Source organism: Nerophis lumbriciformis, linkage group LG20 (genome assembly GCF_033978685.3).
Source record: "Nerophis lumbriciformis linkage group LG20, RoL_Nlum_v2.1, whole genome shotgun sequence".
NCBI lineage: Eukaryota > Metazoa > Chordata > Actinopteri > Syngnathiformes > Syngnathidae > Nerophis > Nerophis lumbriciformis.
In genome coordinates, this window is record NC_084567.2 from 17,098,751 (window position 1) to 17,122,873 (window position 24,123).

A 24,123-nucleotide genomic window follows, 5' to 3' on the forward strand; every position below is an offset into this window, starting at 1 on the left:
GGGGAGAAAGAGGAGCGAACTATATTAACCTTTTACATTGTTATGGTAAAATAGGTTAAGCTTTATCAGTGTGCCGTGCTCCAACCCAGTTTCCCCCGGGGGGGACAACGCCAATAAATGTGTGATGACACGTGACTATATGCATGAGTGTAGGTTTGTAAATGTATGTGTGTACGTACTGGGGATGTAACGGTTTTGTAGATAGCACGGTATTACGGTTTCAAAATCTTCACAAGAATGCCGTGACACGTGTCCTGACGAAGACCAGAAGGCGGGCCCACATTACACCAGTTTTAAAATCTCTGCATTGGCTACCTGTGTGTTTCAGGATCGATTTTCAGGTTCTTCTTTTGGTTTATAAATGTTTTTATTGTATTCAGCCTTCTTTTCTTTTAGATTTGCTTTTACCCAACAAACCTTCGCGGACCCTGAAATCCTGCGGCATTCTATATTATTTGTAATCTTCATATGTTTTACTTGTATTTTATCCTTTATTCCTACTCATGGTTCTTACTATTTTAAAGGTTTTATCATTTTTACTTCCCAGCATTCCTCAGATGGAGCCATCTGCATCAGGGGTTATCAGCTGTGCTGCCATGGTCTATGACCTCCTGGTGCATATGGTTCCTGTGATAGTGTTTACTCACCTGGCTCCTCTGTGCTCAGCCTTGCATTAATTTGTTCATATATGTGCATATGCCCGTGTGTGTATGTGTGTGTGTGTGTGTATGTGTGTGTGTGTGTGTGTGTGTGTGTGTGTGTGTGTGTGTGTGTGCTCTGAAGGGAGATGTGGGTCATCGGGGTATTGTCTTTAAGTCTGTAAAGCACTTTGTGTTTGATTGATTTATAAATTAATGCGTGACAGTAACAAGCGAAAACTTGGTGTATAGTTTATTTTATGGCTCTTTTATGTGCGTCTGTTTGTATGAATATACGTCTGTATGTATGTGTGTATGAATATAAGTCTGTATGTACTGTATGTGCGTATGTATGTATGAATATAAGTCTGTATGTATGTGCGTATGTATGTATGAATATAAGTCTGTATGTATATGCATATGTATGTATGAATATTAGTCTGTATATATGTGCGTACGTATGTATGAATATTAGTCTGTATGTATGTGCGTATGTATGTATGACTATAAGTCTGTATGTATGTGCGTATGTACTGTATGTATGACTATAAGTCTGTATGTATGTGCTTATGTATGAACATAAGTCTGTATGTATATGCGTATGTATGTATGAATATTAGTCTGTATGTATGTGCGTATATATGTATGAATATTAGTCTGTATGTATATGCTTATGTATGTATGAATATTAGTCTGCATGTATGTGCGTATGTCTGTATGACTATAAGTCTGTATGTATGTGCGTATGTATGTATGAATATAAGTCTGTATGTATATGCGTATGTATGTATAAATATAAGTCTGTATGTATGTGCGTATGTATATATGAATATTAGTCTGTATGTATGTGCATATGTATGTATATATGAATATTAGTCTGTATGTATGTGCGTATGTATGTATGTATGTATGAATATAAGTCTGTATGTATGTGCGTATGTATGTATGACTATAAGTCTGTATGTATGGGGAGAAAGAGGAGCGAACTATATTAACCCATGAATATACGTCTGTATGTATGTATGAATATACATCTGTATGTATGTGCATATGTGTATGAATATAAGTCTGTATATGTGCGTATGTATGTATGAATATACTTCTGTATTTATGTGCATATGTATGTATGAATATACGTCTATGTATGTGCGTATGTATATACGTCTGTGCATGTGCGTATGTATGTATGAATATACGTCTGTATTTATGTGCGTATATATGTATAAATATACGTCTATGTATGTGCGTATGTATATATGAATATACGTCTCTGTGTATGTGCGTATGTATGTATGAATATATGTCTGTATTTATGTGCGTATGTATGTATGAATATACGTCTCTGTATATGTGCGTATGTATATATGAATATACGTCTGTATTTATGTGCGTATGTATGTATGAATACACGTCTCTGTGTATGTGCGTATGTATATATGAATATACGTCTCTGTGTATGTGCGTATGTATGTATGTATGAATATACGTCTGTATTTATGTGCGTATGTATGTATGAGTATACGTCTGTATTTATGTGCGTATGTATATATGAATATACGTCTCTGTGTATGTGCGTATATATGTATGAATATAGTCTGCATTTATGTGTGTATGTGTATGTATGAATATACGTCTATGTATGTGCGTATGTACTGTATGTATGAATATAAGTCTGTATGTATGTATGTATGAATATACGTCTGTATTTATGTGCATATGTATGTATGAATATACGTCTATGTATGTGCGTATGTACTGTATGTATGAATACAAGTCTGTATGTATGTGCGTATGTATGTATGACTATAAGTCTGTATGTATGTGCATATGTATGTATGAATATAAGTCTGTATGTATGGGGAGAAAGAAGAGCGAAATATATTAACCTTTGAATATACGTCTTTATGTATGTATGAATATACATCTGTATGTATGTACGAATATAAGTATGTATGTATGTATGTATGTATGAATATACTTCTGTATTTATGTGCATATGTATGCATGAATATACATATATGTATGTGCGTATGTGTATGTATATCTGTGTGTATGTATGTATTAATATACGTTTGTGTGTATGTATCTACAATATATGTGCGGGAGCCAAAGTACAAGTGATTTCTGAGGCGTTTTATTCTGCCAAAAGGAGGGAAGATATTCCTCCAACATCAAAGCACTTTTTACTGTTGTTTACTTAAGTCCATTGCTTCCTGTTCGTTTATCAGGCACACTCTGAGGCAGGTGTGCTCCCATTTTCTAAGTAAACAAAGTGGAATAAAATGACTGTTTTGGCTTTGTGTGTTTAGATTCATGGCTTAACCGTTGGATTTCACTCAAAATACCCGTGGGTGTTCAAATGAGGACCATTTGCAAACAAAACATACAATACAAGTAATACTCTGTACTCGCTTGGAAAAAAGCAGCGTGGCCCCAGATGTTGTATACTTGTTTTCATTGAGGGCCCCCAGAGGGTCTCTTGTTATAGTGAATAATACATCAATGTACAGGATTGGTCTCATCATATTATTAGACAATTTTCTTTGCATTTGATTATTATAATTGTTTTACTTACACTTAAATTTTTTTAGATTTTACAGTAAAAGAACTGGCAGCTCAGATGCCAGAATTTTATTGTAAAATTACGGCACCCCCCGCAACCCCATAAGGGACAAGCGGTAGAAAATGGATGGATGGAATTAGGGTAGAATTGGGTTTTACAGCATATTACACTACCACAGTTTTTGGCTGGTCACTAAGGTGCTGTTTTTATCGTAAATTCTATGGTTGTTGTTTTTACGGTGCATTCCTGTAAATGGTAAAACGGTACCACAGTTTAGTTTTTTTTACAGTGAAGTTATGGCAACATTTTTTTTTTCCGTTTTTTTTTTTTAACCATAAAAAACAGTGTTACTATTTTTTTCAATTCACAGTAATTTGCTGTAAAAACACCGTAATAACTACGATACAGTTCTGGCAACTGAGCTGTCAGTTAGTTGTTTTTTTTACCGTAAAATTTACAGTTGTTGGCTTTATGATGTATTACTGCAAATGTAAAAACACTACAACAGTTTTTTTTCTGTAAAATTCTGACGACTGAACTGAAGTTATTTTATCGTAAAATCTGTGGTTGTTTTCTTGTAAATGGAAAAAACGGTAGCACAGTTTTGTTTTTTACGGTACAGTTCTGGCAACTGGGCTACCAGTTTTATACCGTAAAATCTACGGTTGTTGTTTTTGCATTGTAATCCTGCAAATGTAAATATGCTAGAACAGTTTTTTTAAGGTAAAATTCTGACAACTGAGCTGCAGTTTTTTTTACTGTAAAATCTATGGTCGAAGTTTTTACGGTGTATTTCTGTAAATGGAAAAACAGTACGACATTTTTATTTTTACGGTACAGTTCTGGCAATTGAGCTGCCAGGTTTTTTTTTACCGTAAAATCTAAGGTTGTTGTTTTTACGGTGTATTACTGAAAACTTAAAAACGCTACAACCGTTTTTTTCCCTGTAAAATTCTGACGACTGAACTGAAGTTCTTTTACCGTAAAATCTACGGTTGTTTAATTGTAAATGGAAAAAAACGGTACCACAGTTTTTGCTTTTTTTCACGGTACAGTTGTGGCAACTGGGCTACCAATTTTGTACCATCACTTCTACGGTTGTTGTTTTTACGTTATATTACTGCAAATGTAAAAATACTAAGACAGTTTTTTTTACGGTAAAATTCTGAAGACTGCCGTTTATCCCCCCCTCCCCTAAAAAACAGTGTTACTGTGTTTTTCAATTTACAGTAATAGCTGTAAAAAACACCGTAACAATTACGGTACAGTTCTGGCAACTGAGCTGCCAGTTTTTTTTTACCGTAAAATCTACAATTGTTGTTTTTACGGTGTTTTACTGCAAATGTAAAAATGCTAGAACCGTTTTTTTCCCCCTGTAAAATTCTGACGACTGAACTGAAGTTCTTTTACCGTAAAATCTACGGTTGTTTTATTGTAAATTGAAAAAACGGTACCACAGTTTTGGGTTTTTTTCACGGTACAGTTCTGGCAACTGGGCTGCCAATTTTTTTTTACCATAAAATCTATGGTTGTTGTTTTTACTTTGTATTACTGCAAATGTAAAAATGCTAAGACAGTTTTTTTTACGGTAATATTCTGAAGACTGACGTTTTTTTTTTAATCGTAAAAAACAATGTTACTGTGTTTTTCAATTTACAGTAATAGCTGTAAAAAACAACAATTATGGTACAGTTCTGGCAACTGAGCTGCCAGTATTTTTTTTTACTGTAAAATCTACAATTGTTGTTTTTACAGTGTTTTACTGCAAATGTAAAAATGCTAGAACTGTTTTTTTTCTTCTTTAAAATCCTGACGACTGAACTGGAGTTCTTTTACCGTAAAATCTACGGTTGTTTTATTGTAAATGAAAAAGACAGTACCACAGTTTTTTTTTTTTTTTCACGGTACAGTTCTGGCAACTGGGCTACCAATTTCTTACCATCAAATCTATGGTTGTTGTTTTTACTTTGTATTACTGCAAATGTAAAAATGCTAAGACAGTTTTTTAATGGTAAAATTCTGAAGACTGTCATTTTTTTTATCGTAAAAACAGTAAGTTATTTTCAAATTACAGTGATAGCTGTAAAAAACAACAACACAGTAACAATTACAGTACAGTTCTGGCAAGTGAGCTGCCAGTATTTTTACCGTAAAATCTACAGTCACATTTTTTGTATTTTGTATTCCTATAAATAGAAAAACGGTACCACATTTTTTTTTTTCAGAACAATTTTGGCAACGGAGCTGACAGTTTTTTAACGTAAAATCTACGGTTGAAGTTGTTACAGTGTATTCCTGTAAAAAGAAGAACAGTACTACAGGTTTTTTTTTTTACGGTAAAGTAGAACAGTTTTTTTTAACGATAAAATTCCAAAGACTGACACTTTTTAACCGTAAAAAACAGTGCTACTGTTTGTTTTTTCAATTTACAGTTATATGCTGCAAAAACCAAAATTACGGTTAAATTCTGGCAACTGAGCTACCAGTTTTTACCGCAAAATCATTGTCATTTTTACAGTGTATAATTTTATGGATGAGTTGCTTTGAAATCATAAGTAAAACAGATATTTAACAATTTATTTATTTGTATTTTAACAAAAACATGTTTGGAATATATTGCAATGTAATATTTGTTCCAATATTAGATCATATTAAAGCTGAAAAAATATGCAATTATGCAGTACATGCATTTTTTTTCCTGTCAAAATATAAGCAACGTATATATTTAGTAAGAAATGATACAGTGTTTTATTGACACATATTATTTTCAGGCTTTCACAGGCCATATAAAACGATGTGGCGGGCTAGATCTGGCCCCCGGGCCTTGAGTTTGACGCCTGTGCACTCGAGTGACATGATGTGACCCAAAAGGGGAGAGTGGTGGCTGTCAGGCTCAAAGGGCCCCCCCACCCTTAAACAGCTGGTCCTCAGCCCCTCAGCGCTTTATAATGACTAAAGCGCAGTTAATCACATCACAATTGTCTAAAGGGTCATTCAGGATTTACGTGCTACACGGTGCTATTTGTAAAGTACACACACAAAGGATAATATGGCTCAGTTTTAATAAACGCATTTATGAGACACACATACTGCAAGTACACCTTTAACATGCAGTGAAATGTGAAAATTTAAAAAATATATACAACAATAAATGAACAAAGAAGTAATTATTTGGTGTACTGTGTTGTTCCTTTAATGCCATATTATTGTCAAATGATTTCATTTTTATCATCATATCATTCACACTTTTGAATTTGAATATTTTAAACATACAGTATACGGACTTTTAATGAACCGTAAGCATGTACATCCACATATATTATATGCAAAAGTCAAACCGAGAAGAATATTTTTTGAATGAATTGAATATTTTTGAATTGATGCCGTCTGCTATTTAAGATGTAATATTGGTAATATGGGCCAATATTACAGCGGACATCCCTTTAAACAAGTTGTAAGGATCCGCAAATGACGTCATAGGTCAACCGGAAGAGGAGTTTGTTGCGCTAAAAGGGAATAGCAACACAATAGTGACTGTCCTTTTAACCATTTCTAAAATACTCTGCAATTTAGCCTCCAACAAATAACAGGTGACCAGAATGCCATTTGTGCAATTTGTTTACAACTGAATGGAATGCTTACATGGGGGATTCCGACTATTTTGGACTGGTAGTAGTCGATCCACAATGATCGTTCTGCCACACAATGCCTCAATGCTAACGAGGGGAATTTACACTTCAACAACAGTCGTTGTCTTTGACAGTTGTTTGCATCAAAACACTTGTTTTTCTCACTAACAATCTAAGTCTAAAATTAGATCTAACCAAACTAAGTCTGAGACTAGATCAGACCAATCTAAGTCTAAAACTAGATCTGATCAATCTAAGCTTAAAACTAGCTCTGACCAATCTAAGTCTAAAACTAGATCTGACTAATCTAAGTCTAAGACTAACTCTGACCAATGTAAATCTAAGACTAGATCTGACAAATGTCAGTCTCAGACTAGATCTGACCAATCTAAGTCTAAGACTAGATCTGACCAATCTATGTCTAAAACTAGATCTGACCAATCTAAGTCTAAGACTTGCTCTGACAAATCTAAGTCTCAGACTAGATCTGACCAATCTAAGGCTAAGACTAGATCTGACCAATCAATGTCTAAAACTGACCAAGATAAGTCTAAGACTAGCTCTGACCAATCTAAGTCTAAAACTAGCTCTGACCAATTTAAGTCTAAGATTAGCTCTGACCAATCCAAGTCTAAAACTCGATCTGACCAATCTAAGTCTAAAACTCGATCTGACCAATTTAAATCTAAGACTAGCTCTGACCAATCTAAGCCTAAAACTAGCTCTGACCAATGTAAGCCTAAAACTAGCTGTGACCAATCTAAGTCTAGGACTAGCTCTGACCAATCTAAGTCTAAGATTAGCTCTGACTAATGTAAGTCCAAGACTAGATCTGACCAATCTAAGCTTAAAACTAGCTCTGACCAATCTAAGTCTAAAACTAGCTCTGACCAATCTAAGTCTAAGACTAGATCTGATCAATCTAAATCTAAGATTAGATCTGACCAATCTATGTCTAAAACTAGATCTGACCAATCTAAGCCTAAAACTAGCTCTGACCAATCTAAGCCTAAGACTAGATCTGACCAATCAGTGTCTAAAACTGACCAATATAAGTCTAAGACTAGCTCTGACCAATCTAAGTCTAGGACTAGCTCTGACCAATCTAAGTCTAAGATTAGCTCTGACCAATGTAAGTCCAAAACTAGATCTGACCAATCTAAGCCTAAAACTAGCTCTGACCAATCTAAACCTAAAACTAGCTGTGACCAATCTAAGTCTAGGACTAGCTCTGACCAATCTAAGTCTAAGACTAGATCTGATCAATCTAAATCTAAGATTAGATCTGACCAATCTATGTCTAAAACTAGATCTGACCAATGTAAGTCTAAGACTAGCTCTGACCAATCTAAGCCTAAAATTAGCTCTGACCAATCTAAGTCTAAGACTAGATCTGATCAATCTAAATCTAAGATTAGATCTGACCAATCTATGTCTAAAACTAGATCTGACCAATCTAAGCCTAAAACTAGCTCTGACCAATCTAAGCCTAAGACTAGATCTGACCAATCAGTGTCTAAAACTGACCAATATAAGTCTAAGACTAGCTCTGACCAATCTAAGCCTAAAATTAGCTCTGACCAATGTAAGTCTAAGACTAGCTCTGACCAATCTAAGCCTAAAATTAGCTCTGACCAATCTAAGTCTAAGACTAGATCTGATCAATCTAAATCTAAGATTAGATCTGACCAATCTATGTCTAAAACTAGATCTGACCAATCTAAGCCTAAAACTAGCTCTGACCAATCTAAGCCTAAGACTAGATCTGACCAATCAGTGTCTAAAACTGACCAATATAAGTCTAAGACTAGCTCTGACCAATCTAAGTCTAGGACTAGCTCTGACCAATCTAAGTCTAAGATTAGCTCTGACCAATGTAAGTCCAAGACTAGATCTGACCAATCTAAGCCTAAAACTACCTCTGACCAATCTAAGCCTAAAACTAGCTCTGACCAATGTAAGTCTAAGACTAGATCTGATCAATCTAAATCTAAGATTAGATCTGACCAATCTATGTCTAAAACTAGATCTGACCAATCTAAGCCTAAAACTAGCTCTGACCAATCTAAGCCTAAGACTAGATCTGACCAATCAGTGTCTAAAACTGACCAATATAAGTCTAAGACTAGCTCTGACCAATCTAAGTCTAGGACTAGCTCTGACCAATCTAAGTCTAAGATTAGCTCTGACCAATGTAAGTCCAAGACTAGATCTGACCAATCTAAGCCTGAAACTAGCTCTGACCAATCTAAACCTAAAACTAGCTGTGACCAATCTAAGTCTAGGACTAGCTCTGACCAATCTAAGTCTAAGACTAGATCTGATCAATCTAAATCTAAGATTAGATCTGACCAATCTATGTCTAAAACTAGATCTGACCAATGTAAGTCTAAGACTAGCTCTGACCAATCTAAGCCTAAAATTAGCTCTGACCAATCTAAGTCTAAGACTAGATCTGATCAATCTAAATCTAAGATTAGATCTGACCAATCTATGTCTAAAACTAGATCTGACCAATCTAAGCCTAAAACTAGCTCTGACCAATCTAAGCCTAAGACTAGATCTGACCAATCAGTGTCTAAAACTGACCAATATAAGTCTAAGACTAGCTCTGACCAATCTAAGCCTAAAATTAGCTCTGACCAATGTAAATCTAAGACTAGCTCTGACCAATCTAAGCCTAAAATTAGCTCTGACCAATCTAAGTCTAAGACTAGATCTGATCAATCTAAATCTAAGATTAGATCTGACCAATCTATGTCTAAAACTAGATCTGACCAATCTAAGCCTAAAACTAGCTCTGACCAATCTAAGCCTAAGACTAGATCTGACCAATCAGTGTCTAAAACTGACCAATATAAGTCTAAGACTAGCTCTGACCAATCTAAGTCTAGGACTAGCTCTGACCAATCTAAGTCTAAGATTAGCTCTGACCAATGTAAGTCCAAGACTAGATCTGACCAATCTAAGCCTAAAACTACCTCTGACCAATCTAAGCCTAAAACTAGCTCTGACCAATCTAAGTCTAAGACTAGATCTGATCAATCTAAATCTAAGATTAGATTTGACCAATCTATGTCTAAAACTAGATCTGACCAATGTAAGTCTAAGACTAGCTCTGACCAATCTAAGCCTAAAACTATCTCTGACCAATCTAAGTCCAAGACTAGATCTGATCAATCTAAATCTAAGATTTGATCTGACCAATCTATGTCTAAAACTAGATCTGACCAATCTAAGCCTAAAACTAGCTCTGACCAATCTAAGCCTAAAACTAGATCTGACCAATCAATGTCTAAAACTGACCAATATAAGTCTAAGACTAGCTCTGACCAATCTAAGTCTAGGACTAGCTCTCACCAATCTAAGTCTAAGATTAGCTCTGACCAATGTAAGTCCAAGACTAGATCCGACCAATCTAAGCCTAAAACTACCTCTGACCAATCTAAGTCTAAGACTAGTTCTGACCAATCTAAGTCTAAGACTAGATCTGATCAATCTAAATCTAAGATTAGATCTGACCAATCTATGTCTAAAACTAGATCTGACCAATGTAAGTCTAAGACTAGATCTTACCAACCTAAGTCTAAGACCAGTTCTGACCAATCTAAATCTAGGAGCAAAAACTGATGAAGTCTACTGGGATGAGAGGCGAAAAGTCTTCTAAGACAAACCAGTTGAGATGGATTGAATGCCCTGAGAGAACATTCATAGACAAAACACATAAATGTACAAAAAATTGGTACCATTGTGTACCGATATCAATTCCCAGGTACCGGAATTAAATGTAAATAATATTAATATAATGTTACATTTCCGTGTCAACGGGAATACAAGACAACACCGAACACAAGCGTCCTTTATAACACATGTCAACAAAACCAAAGCACAAACCTAAATACAGCTCCTTCCACTGAGCAGGTGTGCCTAATGTTGTGTCCGGGTGTACCTAAAGTTGTGGCCAGTGCTCCACACAAGTCCTATAAATACAAGACACATTTTTTTTTTCTCTTCAATCCAGCTCGTTGTGATGTTCGGCAGACGCCAGACATCACAACGAACGTCATTACAAGGGAACAAAAGTCTGATTTTGCAAATGCAACCTGCGCAATCCTGAATTGCATCAAAGCGTTTAAAATCCACGAGGAAAGCGAACACACACACAAAAAAAACTAGCTTTCACTTTCACGGCGAATGGTTTGTTACTTACAGCTCGCATCCCCTTCCGGCCTCACTGGCGTCCGACACGCTCACACGTGTGTGTGTTTATGCTCTTGACCGAACCCACCCGGCTAAGAGGGTCTGATAACTGCGCAGGGAAGGGGGTGGGCTCAGCTTTGCATTATAACCGCCATGTAAATTCAAGTGTGTGTGTGTGTGTGTGTGTTTTCCCTACCCGCCCAGCGCCCCCATGGGTGTACAACATGTGCACCCTCAGACCCGACGTGTGCCGCTCAAGTGATTAACTCCCGGCCTTCACAAAAGACCCACCCTCCCCACTGCCGCCCAGACACCTCCTGTTTCGAATGTGTGATAACCAACCCCCCCCCCCCCTGCACCCATGCTGAGCAAACAACCCTTCATCCAAGGTAGGAAAGGAAAAAAAAAAAAAAAAAAAAGGGCGCTTCTGCTCACTCTTTGTGTGTTGAAGTGTGCCTCTCTTTGTGTTGATTTATTCTCCCCCAAACATCCCAGGAGCATATTTAAGTGTGGAACAAATGACTCGCCCTTAGAATTTTTTTTTTCTTTTTCTTTTTTTTTTGTTAAACACTGATTTAGCGCATATTCAAACAGTCCAATAGCTCGGCAGGAGAGAGTTTCAGTTCCAGTCCCAAAACGTGCGAGTCGTTGTGCTCCAAAAGGAGCGCAATGACAAAAGAACTGTATTTTACGGCGCCGGGAGCGGCGGGCGGACGAATCAAGACGTAAATCCAACGGGCCGTAGATGTCACGAGTCGGCTGCTGTTTTTCTGCGTAACGTGAAGAAAAGAGACAGCTTTGCAACTCGCCAAAAGATTCATGGTCGCGGCCGCACACGCGCAAAATCAATAGGGGGGACGCTTGGTGACATCATGCTATCTTCACGAGCGGTTTTTAACTCTCCGAATAAGTCTCTTTAAAGGCCTACTGAAACCCACTACTACCGACCACGCAGTGTGATAGTTTATATATCAATGATGAAAGTGCCAATACGGCCGGGTTAGTTTACTAAAGCGCAATTTTAAATTCCGCGCAAAATATCCTGCTGAAAACGTCTCGGTATGATGACGTTTGCACGTGACGTCACGGACTGTGGAGGACATTTTGGGACAGCATGGTGGCCAGCTATTAAATCGTCTGTTTTCATCGCAAAATTCCACAGCATTCTGGACATCTGTGTTGGTGAATCTTTTGCAATTTGTTCAATGAACAATGGAGACAGCAAAGAAGAAAGCTGTAGGTGGGAAGCGGTGTATTACGGGCGGCTGCAGCAACACAAACACAGCCGGTGTTTCATTGTTTACATTCCCGGGAGATGACAGTCAAGCTTTACCATTGGCCTGTGGAGAACTGGGACAACAGAGACTCTTACCAGGAGGACTTTGAGTTGGATGCGCAGACACGGTACCGTGAGTACGCATGCAGCTGCGGCTTCCAAACATTTGATCGCTTGCCCGTACGTGCGTGCCGCTATGTGCATGTCACGTACGTAACTTTGGGGACTTTGGGGAAATATATGTGCTGTATGAACTTTGGGGAGGTGAACGGTACTTTGGGCTGTGGGATTGAGTGTGTTGTGCAGGTGTTTGAGTTGTATTGGCGGGTTATATGGACGGGAGGGGGGAGGTGTTTGTTATGCGGGATTAATTTGTGGCATATTAAATATAAGCCTGGTTGTGTTGTGGCTAATAGAGTATATATATGTCTTGTGTTTATTTACTGTTTTAGTCATTCCCAGCTGAATATCAGGTCCCACCCGCCTCTCACAGCATCTTCCCTCTCTGAATCTCTCCCACTGCCCTCTAGTCCTTCACTCTCACTTTCCTCATCCACGAATCTTTCATCCTCACTCAAATTAATGGGGAAATCGTCGCTTTCTCGGTCCGAATCGCTCTTGCTGCTGGTGGCCATGATTGTAAACAATGTGCAGATGTGAGGAGCTCCACAACCTGTGACGTCACGCTACTCGTCTGCTACTTCCGGTACATGCAAGGCTTTTTTATCAGCGAGCAAAAGTTGCAAACTTTATCGTCGATGTTCTCTACTAAATCCTTTCAGCAAAAATATGGCAATATCGCGAAATGATCAAGTATGACACATAGAATGGACCTGCTATCCCCGTTTAAATAAGAAAATCACATTTCAGTAGGCCTTTAAAGCTGACATGTTTTATTTTCAATATTTCTCTCAATATTCTTTTGTCCCCCCGACTGTTGGCTGGAACAGGGGTGGCCAGACTTTTTGACTTGGCTGACTAAATAAAAAGTCATAATATACATACATAGTCTTAAAAAAATAAAATTAAATAAAAATAAATATACTGTCGTGATCAAAAGTGTACATACACTTGTAAAGAACATAATGTCATGGCTGTCTTGAGTTTCCAATAATTTCTACAACTCTTATTTTTTTGTGATAGAGTGATTGGAGCACATACTTGTTGGTCACAAAAAACATTCATGAAGTTTGGTTCTTTTATGAATTTATTATGGGTCTACTGAAAATGTGACCAAATCTGCTGGGTCAAAAGTATACATACAGCAATGTTAATATTTGGTTACATGTCACTTGGCAAGTTTCACTGCGATAAGGCACTTTTGGTAGCCATCCACAAGCTTCTGCTTGAATTTTTGACCACTCCTCTTGACAAAATTGGTGCAGTTCAGCTAAATTTGTTGGTTTTGTGACATTGACTTGTTTCTTCAGCATTGTCCACACGTTTAAGTCAGGACTTTGGGAAGGCCATTCTAAAACCTTAATTCTAGCCTGATTTAGCCATTAATTTACCACTTTTGACGTGTGTTTGGGGTCATTCTCCTGTTGGAACACCCAACTGCGCCCAAGACCCAACCTCCGGGCTGATGATTTTAGGTTGTCCTGAAGAATTTGGAGGTAATCCTCCTTTTTCATTGTCCCATTTATGCACCAGTTCCATTGGCAGCAAACAGGCCCAGAGCATAATACTACCACCACCATGCTTGACGGTAGGGAGGTGTTCCTGGGATTAAATGCCTCACCTTTTCTCCTCCAAACATATTGCTGGGTATTGTGGCCAAATACCTCAATTTTTGGGTCTTGGGCGCAGTTGGGTGTTCCAACAGGACAATGACCCCAAACATGTAACCAAATATTAACATTGCTGTATGTATACTTTTCACCCAGCAGATTTGGTCACATTTTCAGTAGACCCATAATACATTTATAAAAAAAAAACTTCATGAATGTTTTTTGTGACCAACAAGTATGTACTCCAATCACTCTATCATAAAAATAAAAGACTTGTCGAAATGATTGGAAACTAAAGACAGCCATGACATTATGTTCTTTACAAGTGTATGTAAACTTTTGACCACGACTGTGTATGTATATATACTGTATACCAGTGGTTCTCAAATGGGGGTACGCGTACTCCTGGGGCTACTTGAAGGTATGCCAAGGGGTACGTGAGATTTTTTTTTAAATATTCTAAAAATAGCAACAATTCAAAAATCCGTTATAAATATAAATAAAAACCTATCTTTTTTTCCAAATAGTTCAAGAAAGACCACTACAAATGAGCAATATTTTGCACTGTTATACAATTTAATAAATCAGAAACTGATGACATAGTGCTGTATTTTACTTCTTTATCTCTTTTTTTCAACCAAAAATGCTTTGCTCTGATTAGGGGGTACTTGAATTAAAAAAATGTTCACAGGGGGTACATCACTGAAAAAAGGTTGAGAACCACTGCTGTATACAAACCCCGTTTCCATATGAGTTGGGAAATTGTGTTAGATGTAAATATAAACGGAATACAATGATTTGTAAATCATTTTCAAACCATATTCAGTTGAATATGCTACAAAGACAACACATGTTCAAACTGATAAACTTTTTTTTTTATTGCAAATAATCATTAACTTTAGAATTTGATGCCAGCAACACGTGACAAAAAAGTTGGGAAAGGTGGCAATAAATACTGATAAAGTTGAGGAATGCTCATCAAACACTTATTTGGAACATCCCACAGGTGAACAGGCAAATTGGGAACAGGTGGGTGCCATGATTGGGTATTAAAGTAGATTCCATGAAATGCTCAGTCATTCACAAACAAGGATGGGGCAAGGGTCACCACTTTGTCAACAAATGCGTGTGCAAATTGTTGAACAGTTTAAGAAAAACCTTTCTCAATCAGCTATTGCAAGGAATTTAGGGATTTCACCATCTACGGTCCGTAATATCATCAAAGGGTTCAGAGAATCTGGAGAAATCACTGCATGTAAGCAGCTAAGCCCGTGACCTTCGATCCCTCAGGCTGTACTGCATCAACAAGCGACATCAGTGTGTAAAGGATATCACCACATGGGCTCAGGAACACTTCAGAAACCCACTGTCAGTAACTACAGTTGGTCGCTACATCTGTAAGTGCAAGTTAAAACTCTCCTATGCAAGGCGAAAACCGTTTATCAACAACACCCAGAAACGGCGTCGGCTTCACTGGGCCTGAGCTCATCTAAGATGGACTGATACAAAGTGGAAAAGTGTTCTGTGGTCTGACGAGTTCACATTTCAAATTGTTTTTGGAAACTGTGGACGTCGTGTCCTCCGGACCAAAGAGCAAAAGAACCATCCGGATTGTTCTAGGTGCAAAGTTGAAAAGCCAGCATCTGTGATGGTATGGAGGTGTATTAGTGCCCAAAACATGGGTAACTTACACATCTGTGAAGGCGCCATTAATGCTGAAAGGTACATACAGGTTTTGGAGCAACATATGTTGCCATCCAAGCAACGTTACCATGGACGCCCCTGCTTATTTCAGCAAGACAATGCCAAGCCACGTGTTACATCAACGTGGCTTCATAATAAAAGAGTGCGGGTACTAGACTGGCCTGCCTGTAGTCCAGACCTGTCTCCCATTGAAAATGTGTGGCGCATTATGAAGCCTAAAATACCACAACGGAGACCCCCGGACTGTTGAACAACTTAAGCTGTACATCAAGCAAGAATGGGAAAGAATTCCACCTGAGAAGCTTAAAAAATGTGTCTCCTCAGTTCCCAAACGTTTACTGAGTGTTGTTAAAAGGAAAGGCCATGTAACACAGTGGTGAACATGCCCTTTCCCAACTACTTTGGCACGTGTTGCAGCCATGAAATTCTAAGTTAATGATTATTTAAAAAAAAAAAAAAGGTTTATGAGTTTGAACATCAAATATCTTGTCTTTGTAGTGCATTCAATTGAATATGGGTTGAAAAGGATTTGCAAATCATTGTATTCCGTTTATATTTACATCTAACACAATTTCCCAACTCATTTGGAAACGGGGTTTGTATATACAAAACCAGTGAAGTTGGCACGTTGTCCATCCATCTATTTTCTACCGCTTGTCCCTTTTGGGGTCGTGGGGGGTGCTGGAGCCTATCTCAGCTGCATTTGGGTGGAAGGTGGTGTACACCCTGGACAAGTCGCCACCTCATCGCAGGGCCAACACAGATAGACAGACAACATTCACACACCAGGGCCAATTCAGTGTTGCCAATCAGCCTATCCCCAGGTGCCACACAGAAAGATCCCGAGCCCGGGATTGAACTCAGGACTACTCAGGACCTTCCTATTGTGAGGCACATGCACTAACCCCTGTTCCACCGTGCTGCCCAGTTGGCACGTTGTGTACATGGTAAATAAAAACAGAATACAATGATTCGCAAATCTTCTTCAACTTATATTTAATTGAATAGACTGCAAAGACAAGATATTTAATGTTCGAAATTAGAAATTAATTTTTTTTTTTCGCAAATAAACATTAACTTAGAATATAATGGCAGCAACACATTGCAAAAAAGTTGGCACAGGGGCATTTTTACCACTGTGTTACATGGCCTTTCCTTTTAACAACAGGAGACCAATTGTTGAAGCTTCTCAGGTGGAATTCTTTCCCATTCTTGCTTGATGTACAGCTTAAGTTGTTCAACAGTCCGGGGGTCTCCGTCGTGGTATTTTAGGCTTCATAATGCGCCACACATTTTCAATGGGAGACAGGTCTGGACTACAGGCAGGCCAGTCTAGAACCCGCACTCTTTGACTATGATGCCACGCTTTTGTAACATGTGGCTTGGCATTGTCTTGCTGAAATAAGCAGGGGCGTCCATGATAACGTTGCGTGGATGGCAACATATGTTGCTCCAAAACCTGTATGTACCTTTCAGCATTAATGGTGCCTTCACAGATGTGTAAGTTACCCATGTCTTGGGCACTAATACACCCCCATACCATCACAGATGCTGGCTTTTCAACTTTGCACCTAGAACAATCCGGATGGTTGTTTTCCTCTTTGGTCTGGAGGACACAACATCCACAGTTTACAAAAACAATTTGAAATGTGGACTTGTAAGACCACAGAACACTTTTCCACTTTTCATCAGTCCATCTTAGATGAGCTCAGGCCCAGCAAAGCCGGCGGCGTTTCTGGGTGTTGTTGATAAATGGCTTTTGCTTTACATAGTATAGTTTTAACTTGCACTTACAGATGTAGCGACAAACTATAGTTACTGACAGTGGGTTTCTGAATTGTTCCTGAGCCCATGTGGTGATATCCTTTATACACTGATGTTGCTTTTTGATGCAGTACCGCCTGAGTGATCGAAGGTCCGTAATATCATCACTTACGTGCAGTGATTTTTCCAGATTCTCTGAACCTTTTGATGATATTACGGACCGTAGATGGTGAAATGTTAAGCTGTTTGACAATTTCCTCACACATTTGTTCACAAAGTGGTGACCCTCGCCCCATCCCTGTTTGTGAATGACTGAGCATTTCATGGAAGCTGCTTTTATACCCAATCATGGCACCCACCTGTTCCCAATTAGCCTGTTCACCTGTGGGATGTTCCAAATAAGTGTTTAAAGAGCATTCCTCAACTTTCTCAGTCTTTTTTGCCACTTGTGCGAACTTTTTTGAAACAGGTTGAAGGCATCAAATTCCAAATGATCTAATATTTGCAAAAAATAACAAAGTTTTCCAGTTCGAAAGTTAAGTATCTTGTCTTTGCAGTCTATTCAATTGAATATAGGTTGAAAAGGATTTGCAAATAATTGTGTTCTGTTTTTATTTACCATTTGTCTTGTATTATTTATTATTTATTTACCCGAAATTCCCAAATTTCTAGAAAATTCCCATTCAAATGAATGGATGTATCCATAGATAAAGAATGCCCAAATTTCTCAAAATCTTGCGCCCTTTTTTTTTTACCCGTTTCCGACCTTTCAACCATCCACCCACACTGCTCTTCACATATGTCGAATACAAAACATCGACTGTATATCTAACATTTCTCATCCGATTTGAACCGTTCTGACGTCCACACACTCCACTCACCTTGGACAATCAAACTACCATTTTTCAAGTTCAAAACAATTCCAGGAATACCCAGAATTCCCCGTTTTCCAAAACACTATTTTCACCTCTTCCTGGAGTTTTTTTTTCTCAATTGGTACAACAAAAGTTGTTTTTTTTCGTAAAAATTCTCGGTTTTCCCGAAATTCCAGGAATTCTTCAACCGTTTAAAAAAAAACTCCAACACCCACCCATTCATATCATCTTGTTGTATTATCTATATTTTCAAAATTCCTGTTTTTCCAGAAATTCACAAATTTCCAGGAAAATTCCCATTCAAATGAATGGACTTATCCATAGTTAAAGAATGCCCAAATTTCCCAAACATTTTCGCCATTTCTTTTTACCTGATTCCACCCGTTTTCACAGCCCACATTTTTCAACCGTTTTTTACCATTCCGCCTTCAAAACGTCCTTTTTAATTGGGACAACAAAAGTTTTTGGGGGTTTTTTCGGAAAAATTCCCGGTTTTTCCAAAATTCCAGGATTTCAAACTGTTACTACGTCAAAAATTCTCAACTGTTTTGAAAAATTCCAACACCAACCCATTCATATCATCTAGGACAATTGTTGTATTATCTATATTTTAAAAATGTCTGTATTTTCCCGAAATTCCCAAAGTTCTACGAAATTCCCTTTCAAATGAATGAACGTGACCATAGTTAAAGAATGCCCAAATTTCTCAAAATCTTGGGTAATTTTTTTACCCGATTCCGACCTTTCAACCATCCACCCACAATGCTCTTCACATATGTCGAATACAAAACATCGACTGTATATCTAACATTTCTTATCCGATTTGAACCGTTCTGACGTCCACACACTCCACTCACCTTAGACAATCAAACTACCATTTTCCAAGTTTAAAACATTTCCAGGAATACCCAGAATTCTCCGTTTTCCAAAACACTATTTTCACCTCTTCCTGGAAATTTTTCACAGTCCACATTTTTCAACCGTTTTTTACCATTCCGCCTTCAAAACGTCCTTTTTAATTGGGACAACAAAAGTTTTTGGGGGTTTTTTCGGAAAAATTCCCGGTTTTTCCAAAATTCCAGGATTTCAAACTGTTACTACGTCAAAAATTCTCAACTGTTTTGAAAAATTCCAACACCAACCCATTCATATCATCTAGGACAATTGTTGTATTATCTATATTTTAAAAATGTCTGTATTTTCCCGAAATTTCCAAAGTTCTACGAAATTCCCTTTCAAATGAATGAACGTGACCATAGTTAAAGAATGCCCAAATTTCTCAAAATCTTGGGTAATTTTTTTACCCGATTCCGACCTTTCAACCATCCACCCACAATGCTCTTCACATATGTCGAATACAAAACATCGACTGTATATCTAACATTTCTTATCCGATTTGAACCGTTCTGACGTCCACACACTCCACTCACCTTAGACAATCAAACTACCATTTTCCAAGTTTAAAACATTTCCAGGAATACCCAGAATTCTCCGTTTTCCAAAACACTATTTTCACCTCTTCCTGGAAATTTTTCACAGTCCACATTTTTCAACCGTTTTTTACCATTCTGCCTTCAAAACATTCTTCTCAATTGGGACAACAAAAGGTGTTGTTTTTCTTTGTAAAAATTCTCGGTTTTCCCAAAATTCCAGGAATTTTCCCACCGTTTTGAAAAAACTCCAACACCCACCCATTCATATCATCTTGTTGTATTATCTATATTTTCAAAATTCCCTTTTTTCCAGAAATTCCCATTCAAATGAATGGACTTATCCATAGTTAAAGAATGCCCAAATTTCTCAAAATTTTTGCGCCATTTTTTTAACCTGATTCCACCCGTTTTCACAGTCCACATTTTTCAAACGTTTTTGACCATTCCGCCTTCAAAACGTCCTTTTTAATTGGGACAACAAAAGTTTTGGGGGGTTTTTCGGAAAAATTTCCGGTTTTCCCAAAATTCCAAGATTTCAAACTGTTACTAAGTCAATAATTCTCAACTGTTTTGAAAAATTCCAACACCAACTCATTCATGTCATCTAGGACAATTGTTGTATTATCTATATTATAATTTCCCAAATTTTTGGGAAATTCCCATTCAAATGAATGAACGTGTCCACAGTTAAAGAATGCCCAATTTTTTTTAAATCCTGCGTAATTTTTTTTACCCGATTCCGACCTTTCAACCATCCACCCACACTGCTCTTCACATATGTCGAATACAAAACATCGACTGTATATCCCACATTTCTCATCCGATTTGAACCGTTCTGACGTCCACACACTCCACTCACCTTGGACAATCAAACTACCATTTTCCAAGTTCAAAACATTTCCAGGAATACCCAGAATTCCCCGTTTTCCAAAACACTATTTTCACTTGGCACTCAGCATCAAGGGTTTGAATTGGGGGTTAAATCACCCAAAATTATTCCCGGGCGCGGCCACCGCTGCTGCCCACTGCTCCCCTCACCTCCCAGGGGGTGATCAAGGGTGATGGGTCAAATGCAGAGAATAATTTCGCCACACCTAGTGTGTGTGTGACAATCATTGGTACTTTAACTTTAACCTCTTCCTGGAAATTTTTCACAGTCCACATTTTTCAACCGTTTTTGACCATTCTGCCTTCAAAATATGCAAACTCCACACAGAAAGATCCTGAGCCCGGGATTGAACTCAGGACCTCCGTGTTGCACTGCAAAAAGTCAGTGTTCAAAAACAAGAAAACAAAATACAAAAATTAGGGGTATTTTATTTGAACTAAGCAAAAATTATCTGCCAATAGAACAAGAAAATGTGGCTTGTCAAGACTTTCCAAAACAAGTAAAATTTGCTAACCTCAATGAACCCAAAAATACCTTAAAATAAGTATATTCTCACTAATAATACTTTTCTTGGTAGAAAAACAAATGAGACCTTTTTGCTCAATATGTTAAAAAATATTCTTAAATTAAGTAAATGCTCGTGCCATTATCTTGACATAATGATATGCGCTCGGCATCATGTTTTTTTTTTTCATGCTTGAAGTAAGAAATTACTACTTTAAAAAGTAGTTTTATACTTGTGAGTGTTAATGACACAGCTTTGCAACAGTTGATATTCTAGTTTCAAGCATGTTTTACTCAATATAGGTCATAAAATCTCAGCAACAAGCTGTAATATCTTACTGAGATCATTTAGGACCAAAACCCTTAAAACAAGTAAAACACTCAAACATAAAACTGCTTAGTGAGAAGAATTATCTTATCAGACAGAAAATAAGCAACTATACCCTTATTTGAGATATTTCATCTTACTTAGATTTCAGTTTTTGCAGTGTGTGAGGCACATGCACTAACCCCTGTGCCACCGTGCATTATCTATATTTTCAAAAAAATCCAGTTTTTCCAGAAATTCCCACATTTCCAGGAAATTCCCATTCAAATGAATGGACGTATCCATTGTTAAAGAATGCCCAAATTGATCAACATTTTGTGCAATTTTTTACCCGATTCTGACCTTTCAACCATCCACCAACACTGCTCTTCACTTATGTCGAATGCAAAACATCGGAATGGCAAATTCTAGATTATATTATTATTATTTCTTATTGGGAAAATGAGTTGTATTATGTATTAGTGCATGATTAACCTTAAATGCTCAGTTTTGTCACACGGGTGTTAATTTTACCATCAAACTTAAATAAATCATTAACAGTAAAAAGTCAATGCTGTCTTTGTATTTTATTGCAGCTTTTGTATGGGAGCTCATTGTGTCAGTCAGTCCACTTTATTATTTAGATTCACTTTCCTCGGAGTGATGGTTTCATTTCACTTTTATGAGTATTAAAGTGAGGAATGTTTAATATTTTATTGAGCAGTCAGCGTGATTTAGGAGCGAGGGAGTGTGTGTGTGCGGTGCATAGTCGCGTTCTTTCATCTGGAGTGTTTGCACTTCTTTGTCGTGTGTGTGTGTGTGTGTGTGTGTGTGTTTATATGTGTGTGTATGTTGGGGGTATCACCCTAGTTTTGGAGCAACAGCTGACCTGCCTGACAAAAAGCCCCCGCCCCCCAGCGCCAAAGCATAGCCAATCCTTTTGAGCAAGCCAGTGGAAGGGGGCATTGTGTTAGATTTATACCTGCCTCGCTCGCCACAACAAGCATGAAACTTTCCACTGTACCTCCACACGGCCAGATGGCAGCGCTTTAATTCTCACCGTCTCAATGGTCATTTTCAACAGATGCACGTATAATCTATCTGGTTCACGGTGTCTGTGTTTTTTTAGGTCACTCTCGGTATTGTTCTTTGGGTCGGGGGTGCGGGGGTTGGGGGGTCTGAGGCTTTATTTTGGAGTTTATGTAACTTGCTATTGAGGCTGCCGCACTTTTACTGAACGCCGGTTCGTTTATCACCGGCACCAGGAGGGTTATGTTTTCATCAGACTGGGTTCGTCGTGAGCGTTCAGACATAACTAAAAAAAGGAAAGCAAAAAAAAAATTAAAAAAAATTTTATTGAGCAGTTTGAAAAATATTTAGTGATATTTTCAAATTTTTATTATATATATATATATATATATATATATATATATATATATATATATATATATATATATATATATATATATACATATATATATATTTATGTGTGTATATATATACTGTATGTATACATACTGTATACATGTGGAATCTATAATCCATGTGTATATACAGATATAATGGAATCTATATAGTGTAAATATTATAAATATATACATGTGTGTGTACATATCTATCTATGTACATATGTGTCTATATAACTGTATATATACTGTATGTAAAAAAAAAAATATATATATATATATACACACATATATATATACATATATATATATATATATATACATATATATATACATATATATATATATATATACATATATATATACATATATATATATATATATATATATATATATGTATATATATATATGTATATGTATATATATATATATATATATATATGTATATATATATATGTATATGTATATATATATATATATATATATATATATATATATATTTATACACACACTTATTGTATGTATATATTTATATACATACCTGAGGGAACTCTCCTGAAGGAATCAATAAAGTACTATCTATAAATACATATATATATATATATATATATATATATATATATATATATATATATATATATATATATATATATATATATACACATATATATACATACATACACACACACACACATATATATATATATATATATATACATACACATGTATATATATATATACATACTGTATGTATGTATATATATATATATATATATATATATATATATATATATATATATATATATATATATATACATACATATATACATATAATACATGTATTTACATATATATTTACATATATATATAATTATGGGGCGCCCTCATGAGTGCGTGTTATGTCTATAGGCATGGAGGTCGCTCGGCTCGGCGTTCACAGAACAGAGTTCAACATCCGAGGTGTTCTTGAAAAAGAGAGCGTGTTCAGGGCGTCTTTCGCTGCACTGGTCTCACTGGGACGTTTACGCACGGCCTAGCCGAAGCCATTTGCAAGGGAGTCGAATTGTAGATAAGGATTGTTGTTGGTGTCAGGCGAGCAGACACATTGCAATGGTTTGTCCATCCTAGCACTCTAATTGATCATCATTTGCCCTGTAGAGCGGAAAGCTTCTCTGAGATTTTATCCAATTTGAGATTTAATTCCG

General features: G+C 37.0%; 1 protein-coding gene across 3 annotated transcripts in view; it reads right to left on the minus strand.

Annotated features, from left to right (window-relative positions):
* The window catches only part of lzts1 (leucine zipper, putative tumor suppressor 1), a 144,067-nt gene that overhangs the window by 29,187 nt on the left and 90,757 nt on the right, over positions 1-24,123 (minus strand). The window contains exon 1 of one of the 3 annotated variants that reach the window (XM_061980548.1): positions 11,041-11,190. The exons of the other annotated variants lie outside the window; for them this stretch is intronic. The gene's annotated coding sequence lies outside the window, so the exon portion shown is untranslated. Of the gene's footprint in view, positions 1-11,040; positions 11,191-24,123 lie in introns of those variants that run through there. 3 annotated transcript variants of the gene reach the window in all.